A 16,794-nucleotide genomic window follows, 5' to 3' on the forward strand; every position below is an offset into this window, starting at 1 on the left:
CTGACCCCTAAACCCTGCCCCCTAAACCCTGCCCCCTAAACCCTGACCCCTCAACCCTGCCCACTAAACCCTAAACCCTGACCGCTAAACCCTGCCCCCTAAATCCTGCCCCCTAAACCCTGCCCCCTAAACCCTGCCCCCTAAACCCTGACCCCTAAACCCTGACCCCTAAACCCTGACCCCTAAACCCTGACCCCTAAACCCTGACCCCTAAACCCTGACCCCTAAACCCTGACCCCTAAACCCTGACCCCTAAATCCTGCCCCCTAAACCCTGACCCCTAAACCCTGACCCCTAAACCCTGCCCACTAAACCCTCAACCCTGACCGCCAAAACCCACACAGTGATCCCTCACCCTAAACCGCAGGTCTATATTAACCCCCATTCAAGCCTCAGCCAAACACTTAACCCAGCAGTTGTCGTCGTTGTTGTTGTTAGAGACAGGGCAGGAGACCCGAGTTCGATGGCCACCACCACCACCACCACCACGGTCGACTCAGCCTCAAATGAGTAGCGGTGTAGTAGCGGTGTAGTGAGTAGTCAAAACATTTCCCACTACGGGGAGACAAAGCGGCCGGGAGTTTGTCGTGATGGTGGTCACCCACACACCCCCTCTCGTGTGCCGTGCCGGCCTTCACAGGTGCTGCTACTCGCTAACAGCACTTGCCCCTGCAGCCTGTTAAGGCTACACGGGGGATCTTTGTCTGTGTACATACGCATGTGTATTTTGTCTGTCATTTCTGGCTGGTAGACATCGCGTTATTATCATCATCACAATCATCATCACTGCCATCATCATCATCATCACTATCATCATCACCATCACTATCATCACCATCACTATCATCACCACCACCATCATCACTACCACTATCATCACCACCACCATCATCACTACCACTATCATCATCACAATCATCATCATCACTACCACTATCATCACCACCACCATCATCACTATCACTATCATCATCACAATCATCATCATCACTACCACTATCATCACCATCACTATCATCATCACTATCATCATCACAATCATCATCACTATCATCACAATCATAATCACTGCCATCATCACTATCATCATCATCACTATCACTGTCATCATCACTATCATCACTACCACTATCATCACCATCACTATCATCATCACAATCATCAGCATCACCACCACCATCATCACTACCACTATCATCACTATCATCATCACAATCACCATCATCAGCATCATCACCACCATCATCACTATCATCACAATCATCACAATCATCATCAACACCACCATCACAATCAAAACAATCATCACCACCATCATCACCACCATCACTACCATCATCACTATCACTGCCATCATCACTATCATCATCACCATCATCAGTATAATTACCACCATCATCATCATCATGGGGCAGCTGCGTCGCGTGGTATGTGTTGTCCGTTTCGCGTCTCACCTCTAGGTCGACTTGGCCTTTAAAAAACCCGCAAATTATTGTTGAGTTGAGTGAGTGAGTGGGTGAGTGGGTGGGTGGGTGAGTGAGTGGGTGAGTGAGTGAGTGGGTGGGTGACTGGGTGGGTGAGTGAGTGAGTGAGTGGGTGGGTGGTTGGGTGGGTGGGTGGGTGAGTGGGTGGGTGAGTGGGTGGGTGAGTGGGTGGGTGAGTGGGTGGGTGAGTGGGTGGGTGAGTGGGTGGGTGAGTGGGTGAGTGAGTGGGTGGTTGAGTGGGTGAGTGAGTGAGTGGGTGGGTGAGTGGATGAGTGAGTGAGTGAATGGGTGGGTGGTTGAGTGGGTGGTTGAGTGGGTGGTTGAGTGGGTGAGTGGTAGTGAGTGAGTGGTAGTGGGTGAGTGGGTGGGTTAGTGAATGGGTGAGTGGTAGTGGGTGAGTGGTTGGGTGGGTGAGTGAGTGGGTGAGTGACTGGGTGGGTGGTTGAGTGGGTGGGTGAGTGGGTGGGTGAGTGGGTGAGTCAGTGGGTGGTTGAGTGGGTGGGTGAGTGGGTGAGTCAATGGGTGGGTGGTTGAGTGAGTGGTTGAGTGGGTGGGTGAGTGGGTGAGTGAGTGAATGGGTGGGTGGTTGGGTGGTTGAGTGGGTGGGTGGTTGAGTGGGTGGGTGGTTGATTGGGTGGTTGAGTGGGTGGGTGAGTGGGTGGGTGAGTGGGTGGGTGAGTGGGTGGGTGAGTGGGTGGGTGAGTGCGTGAGTGGTTGAGTGGATGGGTGGTTGAGTGACTGGGTGGTTGAGTGGTGGAGTGGGTATAGAGAGAGAATGGAGCTAGTAACACAGGGGGAGAGAGAGAGATGGAGAGACAGGGACACGCCTATCAACAACCTCCGCCCTGCCTCATTGCAGACAGACTCAGACCGTATTGGACACGTGGTGGAACCCTTTACAAATCTTCACGTTCATCTTACAAAGTCCCAGCACAAGATGAGAAACGCAAACAGGCAACTTTGTCTGCGTTGTCCGCATTGAGACGGCTTGCTACGGCGTATGGGGCCGTCCATAAATGACGTCACGCACCTGGGGGGTGGGGCGGGGGGTTGGTTTGAGAAATGTGACGTCACGCCAAAATTCGCAGCTTTAAATAAATAAATAAGTCGTCTTCTTGGTTCTTTCGGTAAAGTCATCACGTAGAATCGAAATAATGAAATAATAAAAATTAAACAATAAAATAATTAAATTAACTATTATATTGTATTATTTCCATTCTACGCGACTTTACCGAAAGAACCAAGAAGATGAATCCCTGCAGTCACGAACAGCTTTACATCGAAAAATAAATAATTGTTATAACGACGCTTAAATTTTTTATAAACAGGTCCCTGCGGGGTGGACTGGTAGGAACGAACAAATATGATACGAAGGGAGAGTTTAAGGCCTACTTCTAGGCTTTAGGCCTAGCTGTAGAGAGGCTTTAGGCCGCTGTGAGTTAATTTTTAATTATTAATGTTAAAGCTTTAAATGTAAATGTTTCTATTTAAAAACATCAGGGAATGTAACATTGTTAAACATTAACTCCCTTTCACACACGCGGAGGTACGATACGAAGGGAGAGTTTGAGGCCTAGTTCTAGGCGTTAGGCCTAGCTGTAGGCTTTAGGCCGCTGAGTTAATTTTTTACTTAAATGTTTTAATTATTGATGTAAAAGTTTTAAATGTAAATGTTTCTATTAAAAAAAAACATGAGGGAATGTAACATTGTTAAACATTAACTCCCTTTCACACACGCGGGGGTACGATACGAAGGGAGAGTTTGAGGCCTAGTTCTAGGCTTTAGGCCTAGCTGTAGGCTTTAGGCTGCTGTGAGTTAGCTTTTAATTAAAACATTTAAATTAAAAATTATCTCAGGGAATTATAAGGGAATGTTACACTTGTTTAGCCAGGAAAGCCTCACTGAGTCTCAAGGTTTTTGTAGGGTCCTGCCAAGTGTTTGCAGTAGGGGGTCGATGTTGCTACACGGACGGACGGACGGTATAATCTATTGTAGGCTGGTTCACTTCGTTCCTACCAGTACAAGACTCCTACAACATCAGAGTGCAGCTACAATGACAATAGTTTAAAGCGATTCGAAGCGTGTTTTATTTTCAAAATGGAAATATGGTTTTGTGGGGGTGGAGGAGAGGGGGGGGGGGCAGAGCTTTGTGACGTCATTTGGGGGAGGGGGGGGGGGTCAAAAATCGTCCCAAATTGCGTGACGTCATTTATGGACGGTCCCAAAGCGGTCGCCCTCAATGTGTTGCGATGGGATCGTCGTGATATATTTTATCTTTTCAACTTGATTTTGGAGCTTTTTGCGGTAAAAATGACGGAGAAAGAAACAGGACCCTGCGGGGTGGGCTGGTAGGAATAATACTTAGTACCGGTACAGGGATATCGACCAGGTATAGAGGAGTTAAAGAAAACATTACTGTATTCTAGTGTTTAAAGTTTCGCGGTGAGGCGCCGGAAGCGACGGCCATCTTGTTTATTTCACAGATCGCAGGGGGAGCGGGCGGCCATCTTGACGGACAGGGTCATGCCAAATGTTTGCAGTAGGGGGCGATGTTGATACACGGACGGACGGACGGACGATATAATCTATTGGTGGTCTGGTGCACTTCGTTCCTACCAGTAAAATAAATAAATTAATAGCAACACGAAGTTTCGATTGCAACACGAGCAATCGTCACATCGTATTATCTTTTATTTTTCGAAAGCTTCAAATTAAGATTGAAAAGGTTCACACATTTTTTGTTGTTAAAAGAATAAGCTTAGAGCGAGTCGCGACATCGTGTTTGTTTTCTTGTTTGCGTCACGTGATTGTAAAATTTTCGGCCGGTTTGTTTTTCCTGGCAGCTGATTGGCTGCTGACGTCGGGGTTATGACGTTGCCACGGCGGCCATGTTGCATGGGGGGTGGCATCTGCGGCCATCTTGCGTGGGGGGAGGGTTCCTTGCAGCTGATTGGCTGCTGATGTCGGGGTTATGACGTTGCTACGGCGGCCATGTTGCATGGGGGGTGGCATCTGCGGCCATCTTGCGTGGGGGGAGGTTCCTTGCAGCTGATTGGCTGCTGACGTCGGGGTTATGACGTTGCCACGGCGGCCATCTTGCATGGGGGTGGTATCTGCTGCCATCTTGCGTGGGGATTGTTTTTCCTGGCAGCTGATTGCTGCTAAATTTGGGTTATGGACCTCACGGTGGCCATGTTGCATGGGGAGGGGGGGGGGTTGGCCGCCTGCGGCCATCTTGCGTGGGGGTTATTTTTTTCCAGGCAGCTGATTGGCTGTTGCAGTTCCTCGCTCCTCCCTTACCCCTACCCCTCACCCTCACCCCCTCCCCTCACCCCCTCCCTCACCCCCTCCCCTCACCCCCTCCCCCCTCCCCTCACCCCCCCCTCCCCTCACCCTCCCCTCACCCTTCTCCCTCACCCCCTCCCCTCACCCCCTCCCCTCACCTCCTCACCCCCTCCCCTCACCCCCTCCTCTCACCCCCTTACCACCCTCCCCTCACCCCCCCCTATGACCCCCTCCCCCTCACCCCACTCCCCCTCCCCTCACCCCTCCCCCTCACCCCCCCCTCACCCCCTCCCCTCACCCCCTCCCACACCCCTGCCCTCACCCCCTCCCCTCACCCCCTCCCTTCTCCCCTCACCCCCTCCCCTCACCCCCTCCCCTCACCTCCTCACCCCCTCCCCTCACCCCCTCCTCTCACCCCCTTACCCCCCCCCTCACCCTCACCCCCCTCACCCCCTCCCCCCTCCCCTCACCCCCCTCCCCCACCCCCTCCCCTCACCCCTCCCCTCACCCCCTCCCCCTCACACCTCCTTACCCCCTCCCTCACCCCTCCCCTCACCCCCTCCCTTCTCCCCTCACCCCCTCCCCTCACCCCCTCCCCTCTCACCTCCTCACCCCCTCCCCTCACCCCCTCCTCTCACCCCCTTACCCCCTCCCCTCACCCCTCCCCCTCCCCTCACCCCCTCCCTCACCCCCTCCCCCCTCCCACACCCCCTCCCCCTCACCCCCTCCCCTCACCTCCTTACCCCCTCCCCTCACCCCCTCCCCTCACCCCTCCCTCACCCCCCCTTCTCCCCTCACCCCCTCCCTCACCCCCTCCCATCACCTCCTCACCCCCTCCCCTCACCCCCTCCTCTCACCCCCTTACCCCCTCCCCTCACCCCCTCCCCTCACCCCCTCCCCTCACACCCCCCTCCTCCCCCCTCCCCTCACCTCCTCACCCCCTCCCCTCACCCCCTCCTCTCTCCCCCTTACCCCCTCCCCTCACCCCCTCCCCCCCTCCCCTCACCCCCTCCCCCCTCCCCTCACCCCCTCACCTCACCCCCTCACCCCTCCCCTCACCCCCTCACCCCTCCCCTCACCCCTCCCCTCACCCCCCTCACCCCTCCCCTCACCCCCTCACCCTTCCCCTCACCCCTCCCCTCACCCCCTCACCCCTCCCCTCACCCCCTCACCCCTCCCCTCACCCCCTCACCCCTCCCCTCACCCCCCTCACCCCTCCCCCCCCTCACCCCCTCCCCTCACCCCTCCCCTCACCCCCTCCCCTCACCCCTCCCCTCACCCCCTCACCCCTCCCCTCACCCCTCCCCTCCCCTCCCCTCACCCCTCCCCTCACCCCTCCCCTCACCCCCTCCCCTCACCCCTCCCCTCACCCCTCCCCTCACCCCCTCCCCTCACCCCCTCACCCCCCTCTACTATTCCACCCCCACCCCCCACTCAGTCGACCGCCACCGCGTGGCAAGATGCGAGAACCTCAGCCACGTGGTAGTGGTTGTGGTGGTGGTTGTGGTGGTGGTTGTGGTGGTGGTAGTTGTGGTGGTGGTTGTGGTGGTGGTTGTTGTGGTAGAGGCTGTGGTGGTTGTGGTGGTGGTTATGGTGGTGGTGGTAGTTGTGGTGGTGGTAGTGGTGGTGGTTGTTGTGGTAGAGGCTGTGGTGGTTGTGGTGGTGGTTATGGTGGTGGTAGAGGCTGTGGTGGTGGTGGTGGTGGTGGTTGTGGTGGTGGTTGTGGTGGTGGTAGTTGTGGTGGTGGTTGTTGTGGTAGAGGCTGTGGTGGTTGTGGTGGTGGTTGTGGTGGTGGTGGTAGAGGCTGTGGTGGTGGTGGTGGTTGTGGTGGTGGTTGTGGTGGTGGTTGTGGTGGTGGTTGTGGTGGTGGTTGTGGTGGTGGTTGTGGTGGTGGTGGTAGAGGCTGTGGTGGTGGTGGTTGTGGTGGTGGTTGTGGTGGTGGTTGTTGTGGTAGAGGTTGTGGTGGTTGTGGTGGTGGTTGTGGTGGTGGTGGTAGAGGCTGTGGTGGTGGTTGTGGTGGTGGGTGTGGTGGTTGTGGTAGAGGTTGTGGTAGAGGTTGTGGTGGTGGTGGTTGTGGTGGTCTCTGGGTTGTGCGCTTTCGGGCTATTATTTATTTATTTATTGGGTTGCTTCGGTTGAGTCCGCGGTGTGAGCTTTTGTGGTGGTGGTGGTGATGTTGTTGTTGATGATGATGAGTGGCTGTGGTGGTGGTGGTGGTGATGGTGACGTTGATGTTGATGAGTGGCTGTGGTGGTGGTGGTGGCTGTGGTGGTGGTGATGTTGTTGTTGATGTTGATGAGTGGCTGTGGTGGTGGTGGTGGTGGCTGTGGTGGTGGTGATGTTGTTGTTGATGTTGATGAGTGGCTGTGGTGGTGGTGGCTGTGGTGGTGGTGATGTTGATGAGTGGCTGTGGTGGTGGTGGTGGTGGCTGTGGTGGTGGTGGTGGTGATGGTGGTGGTAGTGATGGTGCTAATGGTGGTGGTGATGGTGGTGATGGTGATTGTAGTGATGGTGGGGAGTGGGAGAGTGTGGAGCCACCACCGTCCCGCGCCTCATGCCCCTAGGTCGACTCAGCCTCAAACGAGTACCTGGTGCAGTGGTGGTGATGGCTGTGGTGATGGTGGTGGTGTCTGTGGTGGTGGCTGTGATGGTGGTGGTTGTGGTGGTGGTGATGGCTGTGGTGGTGGTGTCTGTGGTGATGGTGGTGGTGGCTGTGGTGGTGATGGCTGTGGTGGTGGTGGCTGTGGTGGTGGCTGTGGTGGTGGTGTCTGTGGTGGTGGTGGCGGTGGTGGCTGTGGTGGTGGCTGTGGTGGTGGCTGTGTGGTGGTGGTGATGGTGGTGGTGGTGATGGTGGTGGTGATGGTGGCTGTGATGGTGGTGGCTGTGATGGTGGTTGTGATGGTGGTGGCTGTGGTGGTGGTGGTCCTGCGTGGTGATGTCATCCGCCCCACCACGCACACCTCTCTGTGCGTGTGTGTGTCATGGTGACAGACCTCTTAGACACCGCTGCTGCTGCTGCTGCTAGCAGCACTTGCCCCTACAGCCCTTGCAGAGGCTACCTGGGATAGAGGGGGGACCTTTGGCTGTAGCTGTGTGTGTATGGACACCAGGCTACAGTAGAGGTCGCAAACGGGTTGTGATTCCTTACCCGGACCCGGCCGCACCAGGGTCACAAACGGGTACCCGTACCCGGCCGGGTACAGGTACGGGTACCCGTTCCCTACCCGTGCCCTACCCGAAATGGTGACTCACCAGTGACTCACGGCCTACCCGTACCCGGCTGCACCAGGGTGGCAAACTCTCCCACTCACTCACCCACTAATTCAGCTACTCACTCATCCACCCACTCACTCACCCACTCATTCAATCACTCAATTATTCATTCACTCACTCACACACCCACTCACCCACCCACTCACTCACTCACCCACCCACTCACCCACCCACTCACTCACTCACCCACTCACCCACCCACTCATTCAATCACTCAATCATTCATTCACTCACACACCCACCCACTCACTCACCCACCCACTCACCACCCACCCACTCACTCACTCACTCACCCACCCACTCACCCACCCACCCACTCACTCACCCACTCACCCACCCACTCACCCACCCACTCACTCACTCACCCACTCACCCACCCACTCATTCACCCACTCACTCACCCACCCACTCATTCAATCACTCAATCATTCATTCACTCACACACCCACTCACCCACCCACTCACCCACTCACTCACCCACTCACTCACCCACTCACTCACCCACTCACTCACACACTCACGAACTCACTCACTCACCCACTCACCCACTCACCCACCCACTCATTCAATCACTAAATCATTCACTCACTCACACACCCACCCACGCACTCACCCACTCACTCACTCAGCCACTCACGAACTCACTCACCCACGCACTCACTCACCCACGCACCCACTTACCCACCAACCAGAGGTCGCAAACGGGTTTTGATTCCTTACCCGTATCCGTACCCGGCCGCACCAGGGTCGCAAACGGGTACCCGTACCCGCCGGGTACGGGTAGCCGGGTATCGGGTAGGGTACGGGTATCGGGTACCCGGTTGCGACCTCTGGGCTACACACGTGACCGGTCTATTTGGTGGCTTCTTTTGATTTAAACAAAAACAATTTTTGCGTTCGGGGGAAATCGCCAAAATATCCACGCTTTGGGTCGTGAAACTCGCGCACTTTAGACGGTGCGTGTGTGTCTGTATGTGTGTGTGTACTTGTGTGTGTGTGTCTGTGTGTGTATGTGTGTGTCTGTGTGTGTCTGTGTGTATGTGTGTGTGTACTTGTGTGTTTGTACTTGTGTGTGTGTCTGTGTGTGTGTGTCTGCGTGTGTGTGTCTGTGTGTGTGTGTCTGTGTGTGTGTGTGTGTCTGCGTGTGTGTGTGTGCGTGTGTGTGTCTGCGTGTGTGTGTGTATCTGCGTGTGTATGTGTGTGTGTAAATATTCGTCGACTAGTCAGTGGTGGTTAGTAGTCAGTAGTGAGTGGTTCGTGTTGTTAGTCAGTGGTTCGCAGTTGCTGTACAATGTTGGTTCGGTACTTTGTCTGAAGTGTTCACGTGCTGGTAAAGGTGTCTGTGTCTGTGTGTCTCTCTGTGTGTGTGTCTGTGTCTGTGTGTGTCTCTCTGTGTGTCTCTCTGTGAGTGTGTGTCTGTGTGTCTGTGTGTCTCTCTGTGAGTGTGTGTCTGTGTGTCTCTCTGTGAGTGTGTGTCTGTGTGTCTCTCTGTGTCTGTGTGTCTCTCTGTGTGTGTGTCTGTGTGTCTCTCTGTGTCTGTGTGTCTCTCTGTGTGTGTGTCTGTGTGTCTCTCTGTGTGTCTCTCTGTGAGTGTGTGTCTGTGTGTCTGTGTGTCTCTCTGTGAGTGTGTGTCTGTGTGTCTCTCTGTGAGTGTGTGTCTTTCTGTGTGTGTGTCTTTCTGTGTGTCAGTGTGTGTCTCTCTGTGAGTGTGTGTCTGTGTGTCTGTGTGTGCGTCTTCTGTGAGCGTGTGTGGGTCTCTGTTTGTCTGTGTGTGTGTCTCTCTGTGTGGGTCCTTGTGTTTGTCTCTGTGTGTGTGTGTGTCTCTGTGCGTGTCTGTGTTGGTGTGTGTGTCTCTATGTCCCGCCCTTGGTGTAAATAAGTGGCACTATCGCTCGCTATTGCTGCGTCATTAATAAAATTCTTAACACGGTGGTTGTTGTGGTGGTTGTGGTGGTTGTGGTTGTTGTGGTGAGAGAGTGGTTGGGCGAGTAAGTGGGTGAGTGATTGTGTGGGTGAGTGGGTGAGTGAGTGAGTGGGTGAGTGAGTGGGTGAGTGGGTGAGTGGGTGAGTGAGTGGGTGAGTGGGTGAGTGAGTGGGTGAGTGAGTGAGTGGGTGAGTGAGTGAGTGGGTGAGTGAGTGGGTGAGTGGGTGAGTGAGTGGGTGAGTGAGTGGGTGAGTGGGTGAGTGAGTGGGTGAGTGAGTGAGTGGGTGAGTGGGTGAGTGAGTGGGTGAGTGGGTGAGTGAGTGGGTGAGTGGGTGAGTGAGTGGGTGAGTGGGTGAGTGAGTGGGTGAGTGGGTGAGTGAGTGGGTGAGTGGGTGAGTGGGTGAGTGAGTGGGTGAGTGGGTGAGTGAGTGGGTGAGTGGGTGAGTGAGTGGGTGAGTGGGTGAGTGAATGAGCATCATCGTGAACCCCCTGAGAGAGAGAGGGACACCCAGACCCGGTGTTGAACCCAGACTCTCAGTGTCTCTCACACGGCCATCGTGAACCCCCTGAGAGAGACACCCAGACCCGGTGTTGAACCCAGGCTCTCAGCGTCTCTGGCACGGCCATCGTGAACCCCCTGAGAGAGAGAGAGACACCCAGACCCGGTGTTGAACCCAGGCTCTCAGTGTCTCTGACACGGCCATCGTGAACCCCCTGAGAGAGAGAGAGACACCCAGACCCGGTGTTGAACCCAGGCTCTCAGCGTCTCTGGCACGGCCATCGTGAACCCCCTGAGAGAGAGAGAGAGGGACACCCAGACCCGGTGTTGAACCCAGGCTCTCAGCGTCTCTGACACGGCCATCGTGAACCCCCTGAGAGAGACACCCAGACCCAGTGTTGAACCCAGGCTCTCAGCGTCTCTCACACGGCCATCGTGAACCCCCTGAGAGACACCCAGACCCGGTGTTGAACCCAGGCTCTCAGCGTCTCTGGCACGGCCATCGTGAACCCCCTGAGAGAGACACCCAGACCCGGTGTTGAACCCAGGCTCTCAGCGTCTCCGACACGGCCATCGTGAACCCCCTGAGAGAGAGACACCCAGACCCGGTGTTGAACCCAGGCTCTCAGCGTCTCTGGCACGGCCATCGTGAACCCCCTGAGAGAGACACCCAGACCCAGTGTTGAACCCAGGCTCTCAGCGTCTCCGACACGGCCATCGTGAACCCCCTGAGAGAGAGACACCCAGACCCGGTGTTGAACCCAGGCTCTCAGCGTCTCTGGCACGGCCATCGTGAACCCCCTGAGAGAGACACCCAGACCCGGTGTTGAACCCAGGCTCTCAGCGTCTCTGGCACGGCCATCGTGAACCCCCTGAGAGAGACACCCAGACCCGGTGTTGAACCCAGGCTCTCAGCGTCTCTGACACGGCCATCGTGAACCCCCTGAGAGAGAGAGAGACACCCAGACCCGGTGTTGAACCCAGGCTCTCAGCGTCTCTGACACGGCCATCGTGAACCCCCTGAGAGAGAGAGAGACACCCAGACCCGGTGTTGAACCCAGGCTCTCAGCGTCTCTGACACGGCCATCGTGAACCCCCTGAGAGAGACACCCAGACCCGGTGTTGAACCCAGGCTCTCAGCGTCTCTCACACGGCCATCGTGAACCCCCTGAGAGAGAGAGAGACACCCAGACCCGGTGTTGAACCCAGGCTCTCAGCGTCTCTCACACGGCCATCGTGAACCCCCTGAGAGAGAGAGAGACACCCAGACCCGGTGTTGAACCCAGGCTCTCAGCGTCTCTCACACGGCCATCGTGAACCCCCTGAGAGAGAGAGAGACACCCAGACCCGGTGTTGAACCCAGGCTCTCAGCGTCTCCGACACGGCCATCGTGAACCCCCTGAGAGAGAGAGACACCCAGACCCGGTGTTGAACCCAGGCTCTCAGCGTCTCTGACACGGCCATCGTGAACCCCCTGAGAGAGAGAGACACCCAGACCCGGTGTTGAACCCAGGCTCTCAGTGTCTCTGACACGGCCATCGTGAACCCCCTGAGAGAGACACCCAGACCCGGTGTTGAACCCAGGCTCTCAGCGTCTCTGACACGGCCATCGTGAACCCCCTGAGAGAGACACCCAGACCCGGTGTTGAACCCAGGCTCTCAGCGTCTCTCACACGGCCATCGTGAACCCCCTGAGAGAGACACCCAGACCCGGTGTTGAACCCAGGCTCTCAGCGTCTCTGACACGGCCATCGTGAACCCCCTGAGAGAGAGAGAGACACCCAGACCCGGTGTTGAACCCAGGCTCTGTGTCTCTGACACGGCCATCGTGAACCCCCTGAGAGAGAGAGAGACACCCAGACCCGGTGTTGAACCCAGGCTCCCAGTGTCTCTGACACGGCCATCGTGAACCCCCTGAGAGAGAGAGAGACACCCAGACCCGGTGTTGAACCCAGACCCTCAAGTCAAGAGGCAGGAATTCGGGGTTTGTCAAAAAACGAGGGTGGGGGCCGTTTATTCAGTCACGTGACACGCGGGGGGAGTGGGGGGGGTGTTACTCTATTTACAACGCGGAGTCCGAACCAATCAGTGACGAGCTTAGGGGTGGGAGGGGTTAGTGGGTGGGAGGGGTTAGTGGGGGGGGGGAAGGTGCTGAGGGGGTGAAAGGTCAAAGTTCACACGAGTTGAGGGGGTTTTCAGAGGCCACCAGCAGTGGAGAAACCTGGTCATTGGGTCACGTGGGGTCGTGGGATTGGTGGGGGGGGCAAGGGGGGGGGGGTGGTGGGGGCAAGGGGGGGGGAAGGGTGGGGGCAAGGGGGGGGGGTGGTGGGGGCTAAGGGGGGGGGGTGGTGGGGGCAAGGGGGGGGGGGTGGTGGGGGCAAGGGGGGGGTAGTGGGGGCAAGGGGGGGGTAGTGGGGGCAAGGGGGGGGTGGGGGGGGAAGGGTGGGGGCAAGGGGGGGGGGGTAGTGGGGGCAAGGGGGGGGTAGTGGGGGCAAGGGGGGGGTAGTGGGGGCAAGGGGGGGGTGGGGGGGGAAGGGTGGGGGCAAGGGGGGGGGTGGTGGGGGCAAGGGAGGGGGGGTAGTGGGGGCAAGGGGGGGGGTGGTGGGGGCAAGGGGGGGGGATAGTGGGGGCGAGGGGGGAAGGGTGGTGGGGGCAAGGGGGGGGGCAAGGGGGGGGGGTAGTGGGGGCAAGGGGGGAAGGGTGGGGGCAAGGGGGGGGTGGTGGGGGCAAGGGGGGGGGGTAGTGGGGGCAAGGGGGGGGGTGGTGGGGGCAAGGGGGGGGGGGTAGTGGGGGCAAGGGGGGGGTGGGGGGGGGTAGTGGGGGCAAGGGGGGGGGGCAAGGGGGGGGGGGCGTTAGAAACGCGACCGCGTAAACGAACGCAATAGATGGAGCGAGATGAAGAGATAACTAGTTGAGCAATGGAGAGAGAGAGCGAGAGAGAGAGAGATGGGGCGATGTTAGATTAACAGAAAGAGAGATGGGGCGATGTTAGATTAACAGAAAGAGAGAGAGAGAGATGGGGCGATGTTAGATTAACAGAAAGAGAGAGAGAGATGGGGCGATGTTAGATTAACAGAAAGAGAGAGAGAGATGGGGCGATGTTAGATTAACAGAAAGAGAGAGAGAGAGATGGGGCGATGTTAGAATAACAGAAAGAGAGAGAGAGATGGGGCGATGTTAGATTAACAGAAAGAGAGAGAGATGGGGCGATGTTAGATTAACAGAAAGAGAGAGAGAGATGGGGCGATGTTAGATTAACAGAGAGAGAGAAAGATGGGGCGATGTTAGATTAACAGAAAGAGAGAGAGATGGGGCGATGTTAGATTAACAGAGAGAGAGAGATGGGGCGATGTTAGATTAACAGAGAGAGAGAGAGATGGGGCGATGTTAGATTAACACAAAGAGAGAGAGAGAGATGGGGCGATGTTAGATTAACACAAAGAGAGAGAGAGATGGGGCGATGTTAGATTAACAGAGAGAGAGAGATGGGGCGATGTTAGATTAACACAAAGAGAGAGAGAGATGGGGCGATGTTAGATTAACAGAGAGAGAGAGATGGGGCGATGTTAGATTAACAGAAAGAGAGAGAGAGATGGGGCGATGTTAGATTAACAGAGAGAGAGAGATGGGGCGATGTTAGATTAACAGAAAGAGAGAGAGAGATGGGGCGATGTTAGATTAACAGAAAGAGAGAGAGAGATGGGGCGATGTTAGATTAACAGAGAGAGAGAGAGAGATGGGGCGATGTTAGAGTAACAGAAAGAGAGAGAGAGATGGGGCGATGTTAGATTAACAGAAAGAGAGAGAGAGATGGGGCGATGTTAGATTAACAGAAAGAGAGAGAGAGATGGGGCGATGTTAGAATAACAGAAAGAGAGAGAGAGATGGGGCGATGTTAGATTAACAGAGCGAGAGAGAGATGGGGCGATGTTAGATTAACAGAGAGAGAGAGAGAGAGATGGGGCGATGTTAGATTAACAGAAAGAGAGAGAGAGATGGGGCGATGTTAGAATAACAGAGAGAGAGAGAGAGATGGGGCGATGTTAGATTAACAGAAAGAGAGAGAGATGGGGCGATGTTAGAATAACAGAGAGAGAGAGAGAGATGGGGCGATGTTAGATTAACAGAAAGAGAGAGAGATGGGGCGATGTTAGAATAACAGAAAGAGAGAGAGAGATGGGGCGATGTTAGATTAACAGAAAGAGAGAGAGATGGGGCGATGTTAGATTAACAGAAAGAGAGAGAGAGATGGGGCGATGTTAGATTAACAGAAAGAGAGAGAGAGATGGGGCGATGTTAGATTAACAGAAAGAGAGAGAGATGGGGCGATGTTAGAATAACAGAAAGAGAGAGAGAGATGGGGCGATGTTAGATTAACAGAAAGAGAGAGAGAGATGGGGCGATGTTAGATTAACAGAAAGAGAGAGAGAGATGGGGCGATGTTAGATTAACAGAAAGAGAGAGAGAGATGGGGCGATGTTAGATCAACAGAGAGAGAGATGGGATGGGGCGATGTTAGATTAACAGAAAGAGAGAGAGAGAGATGGGGCGATGTTAGAATAACAGAAAGAGAGAGAGAGATGGGGCGATGTTAGAATAACAGAGAGAGAGATGGGATGGGGCGATGTTAGATTAACAGAAAGAGAGAGAGAGATGGGGCGATGTTAGATTAACAGAAAGAGAGAGAGAGATGGGGCGATGTTAGATTAACAGAAAGAGAGAGAGAGATGGGGCGATGTTAGATTAACAGAAAGAGAGAGAGAGATGGGGCGATGTTAGATTAACAGAAAGAGAGAGAGAGATGGGGCGATGTTAGATTAACAGAAAGAGAGAGAGATGGGGCGATGTTAGAATAACAGAAAGAGAGAGAGATGGGGCGATGTTAGAATAACAGAAAGAGAGAGAGAGATGGGGCGATGTTAGATTAACACAAAGAGAGAGAGATGGGGCGATGTTAGATTAACAGAAAGAGAGAGAGAGATGGGGCGATGTTAGATTAACACAAAGAGAGAGATGGGGCGATGTTAGATTAACAGAAAGAGAGAGAGAGATGGGGCGATGTTAGATTAACAGAAAGAGAGAGATGGGGCGATGTTAGATTAACAGAAAGAGAGAGAGAGAGATGGGGCGATGTTAGATTAACAGAGAGAGAGAGAGAGATGGGGCGATGTTAGAATAACAGAAAGAGAGAGAGATGGGGCGATGTTAGATTAACACAAAGAGAGAGAGAGATGGGGCGATGTTAGAATAACAGAAAGAGAGAGAGAGATGGGGCGATGTTAGAATAACAGAAAGAGAGAGAGATGGGGCGATGTTAGATTAACACAAAGAGAGAGAGATGGGGCGATGTTAGATTAACAGAAAGAGAGAGAGAGATGGGGCGATGTTAGAATAACAGAAAGAGAGAGATGGGGCGATGTTAGATTAACACAAAGAGAGAGAGAGATGGGGCGATGTTAGATTAACACAAAGAGAGAGAGAGAGAGATGGGACGCAGACTGCCGACACGAAGTAAACCCGCGACCAGGTGACAGGGAGCCCCAGACCGATCCTCTGGGAATCCCACACCCCTCACCCCACACAGTTGCTACAACTCGCCCCATGGACACTCTCTACACACGCGGCCACTGTGGCCTAACCATGGGCCTGGCTCTAACCCTGGGCCCTGCTTCTAAGCCTGGGCCATAAGCCTGGGCCATAAGCCTGGGCCATACGCCTGGGCCATAAGCCTGGGCCATACGCCTGGGCCATAAGCCTGGGCCATAAGCCTGGGCCATAAGCCTGGGCCATAAGCCTGGGCCATAAGCCTGGGCCATAAGCCTGGGCCATAAGCCTGGGCCATAAGCCTGGGCCATAAGCCTGGGCCATAAGCCTGGGCCATAAGCCTGGGCCATAAGCCTGGGCCATAAGCCTGGGCCATAAGCCTGGGCCATAAGCCTGGGCCATAAGCCTGGGCCATAAGCCTGGGCCTCACCTTTGAGCTTGGTTCTAACCCTGGCCCTAACCTTGACCCTAACCCTAACTCTGGCCTAGCCAAGCCCTGGGCCTAACCTTGGCCCTAACTCTGGCCCTGGGCCTGACTTGAGGCCTAACCTTGGGCCTAACTATCGCTCTAACCCTGGCCCGGCGCTAATCCTAACACTCGCCCGACTTGGCCTGGCCCTGGCCTTGCTGGGGGTCTCTCTTGGCGGTCAACTGCTGCAGGGGAGGGAGACTCGGGGAGACCGGGTCTCAGGGTGAGAGACTCAGGGAGACCGGGTCTCAGGGTGAGAGAGACTCAGGGAGACCGGGTCTCAGGGTGAGAGACTCAGGGAGACCGGGTCTCAGG

The sequence above is a fragment of the Lampetra fluviatilis genome, unplaced genomic scaffold (genome assembly GCF_964198595.1).
Source record: "Lampetra fluviatilis unplaced genomic scaffold, kcLamFluv1.1 SCAFFOLD_525, whole genome shotgun sequence".
In the NCBI taxonomy this organism is placed as follows: Eukaryota; Metazoa; Chordata; class Hyperoartia; order Petromyzontiformes; family Petromyzontidae; genus Lampetra; species Lampetra fluviatilis.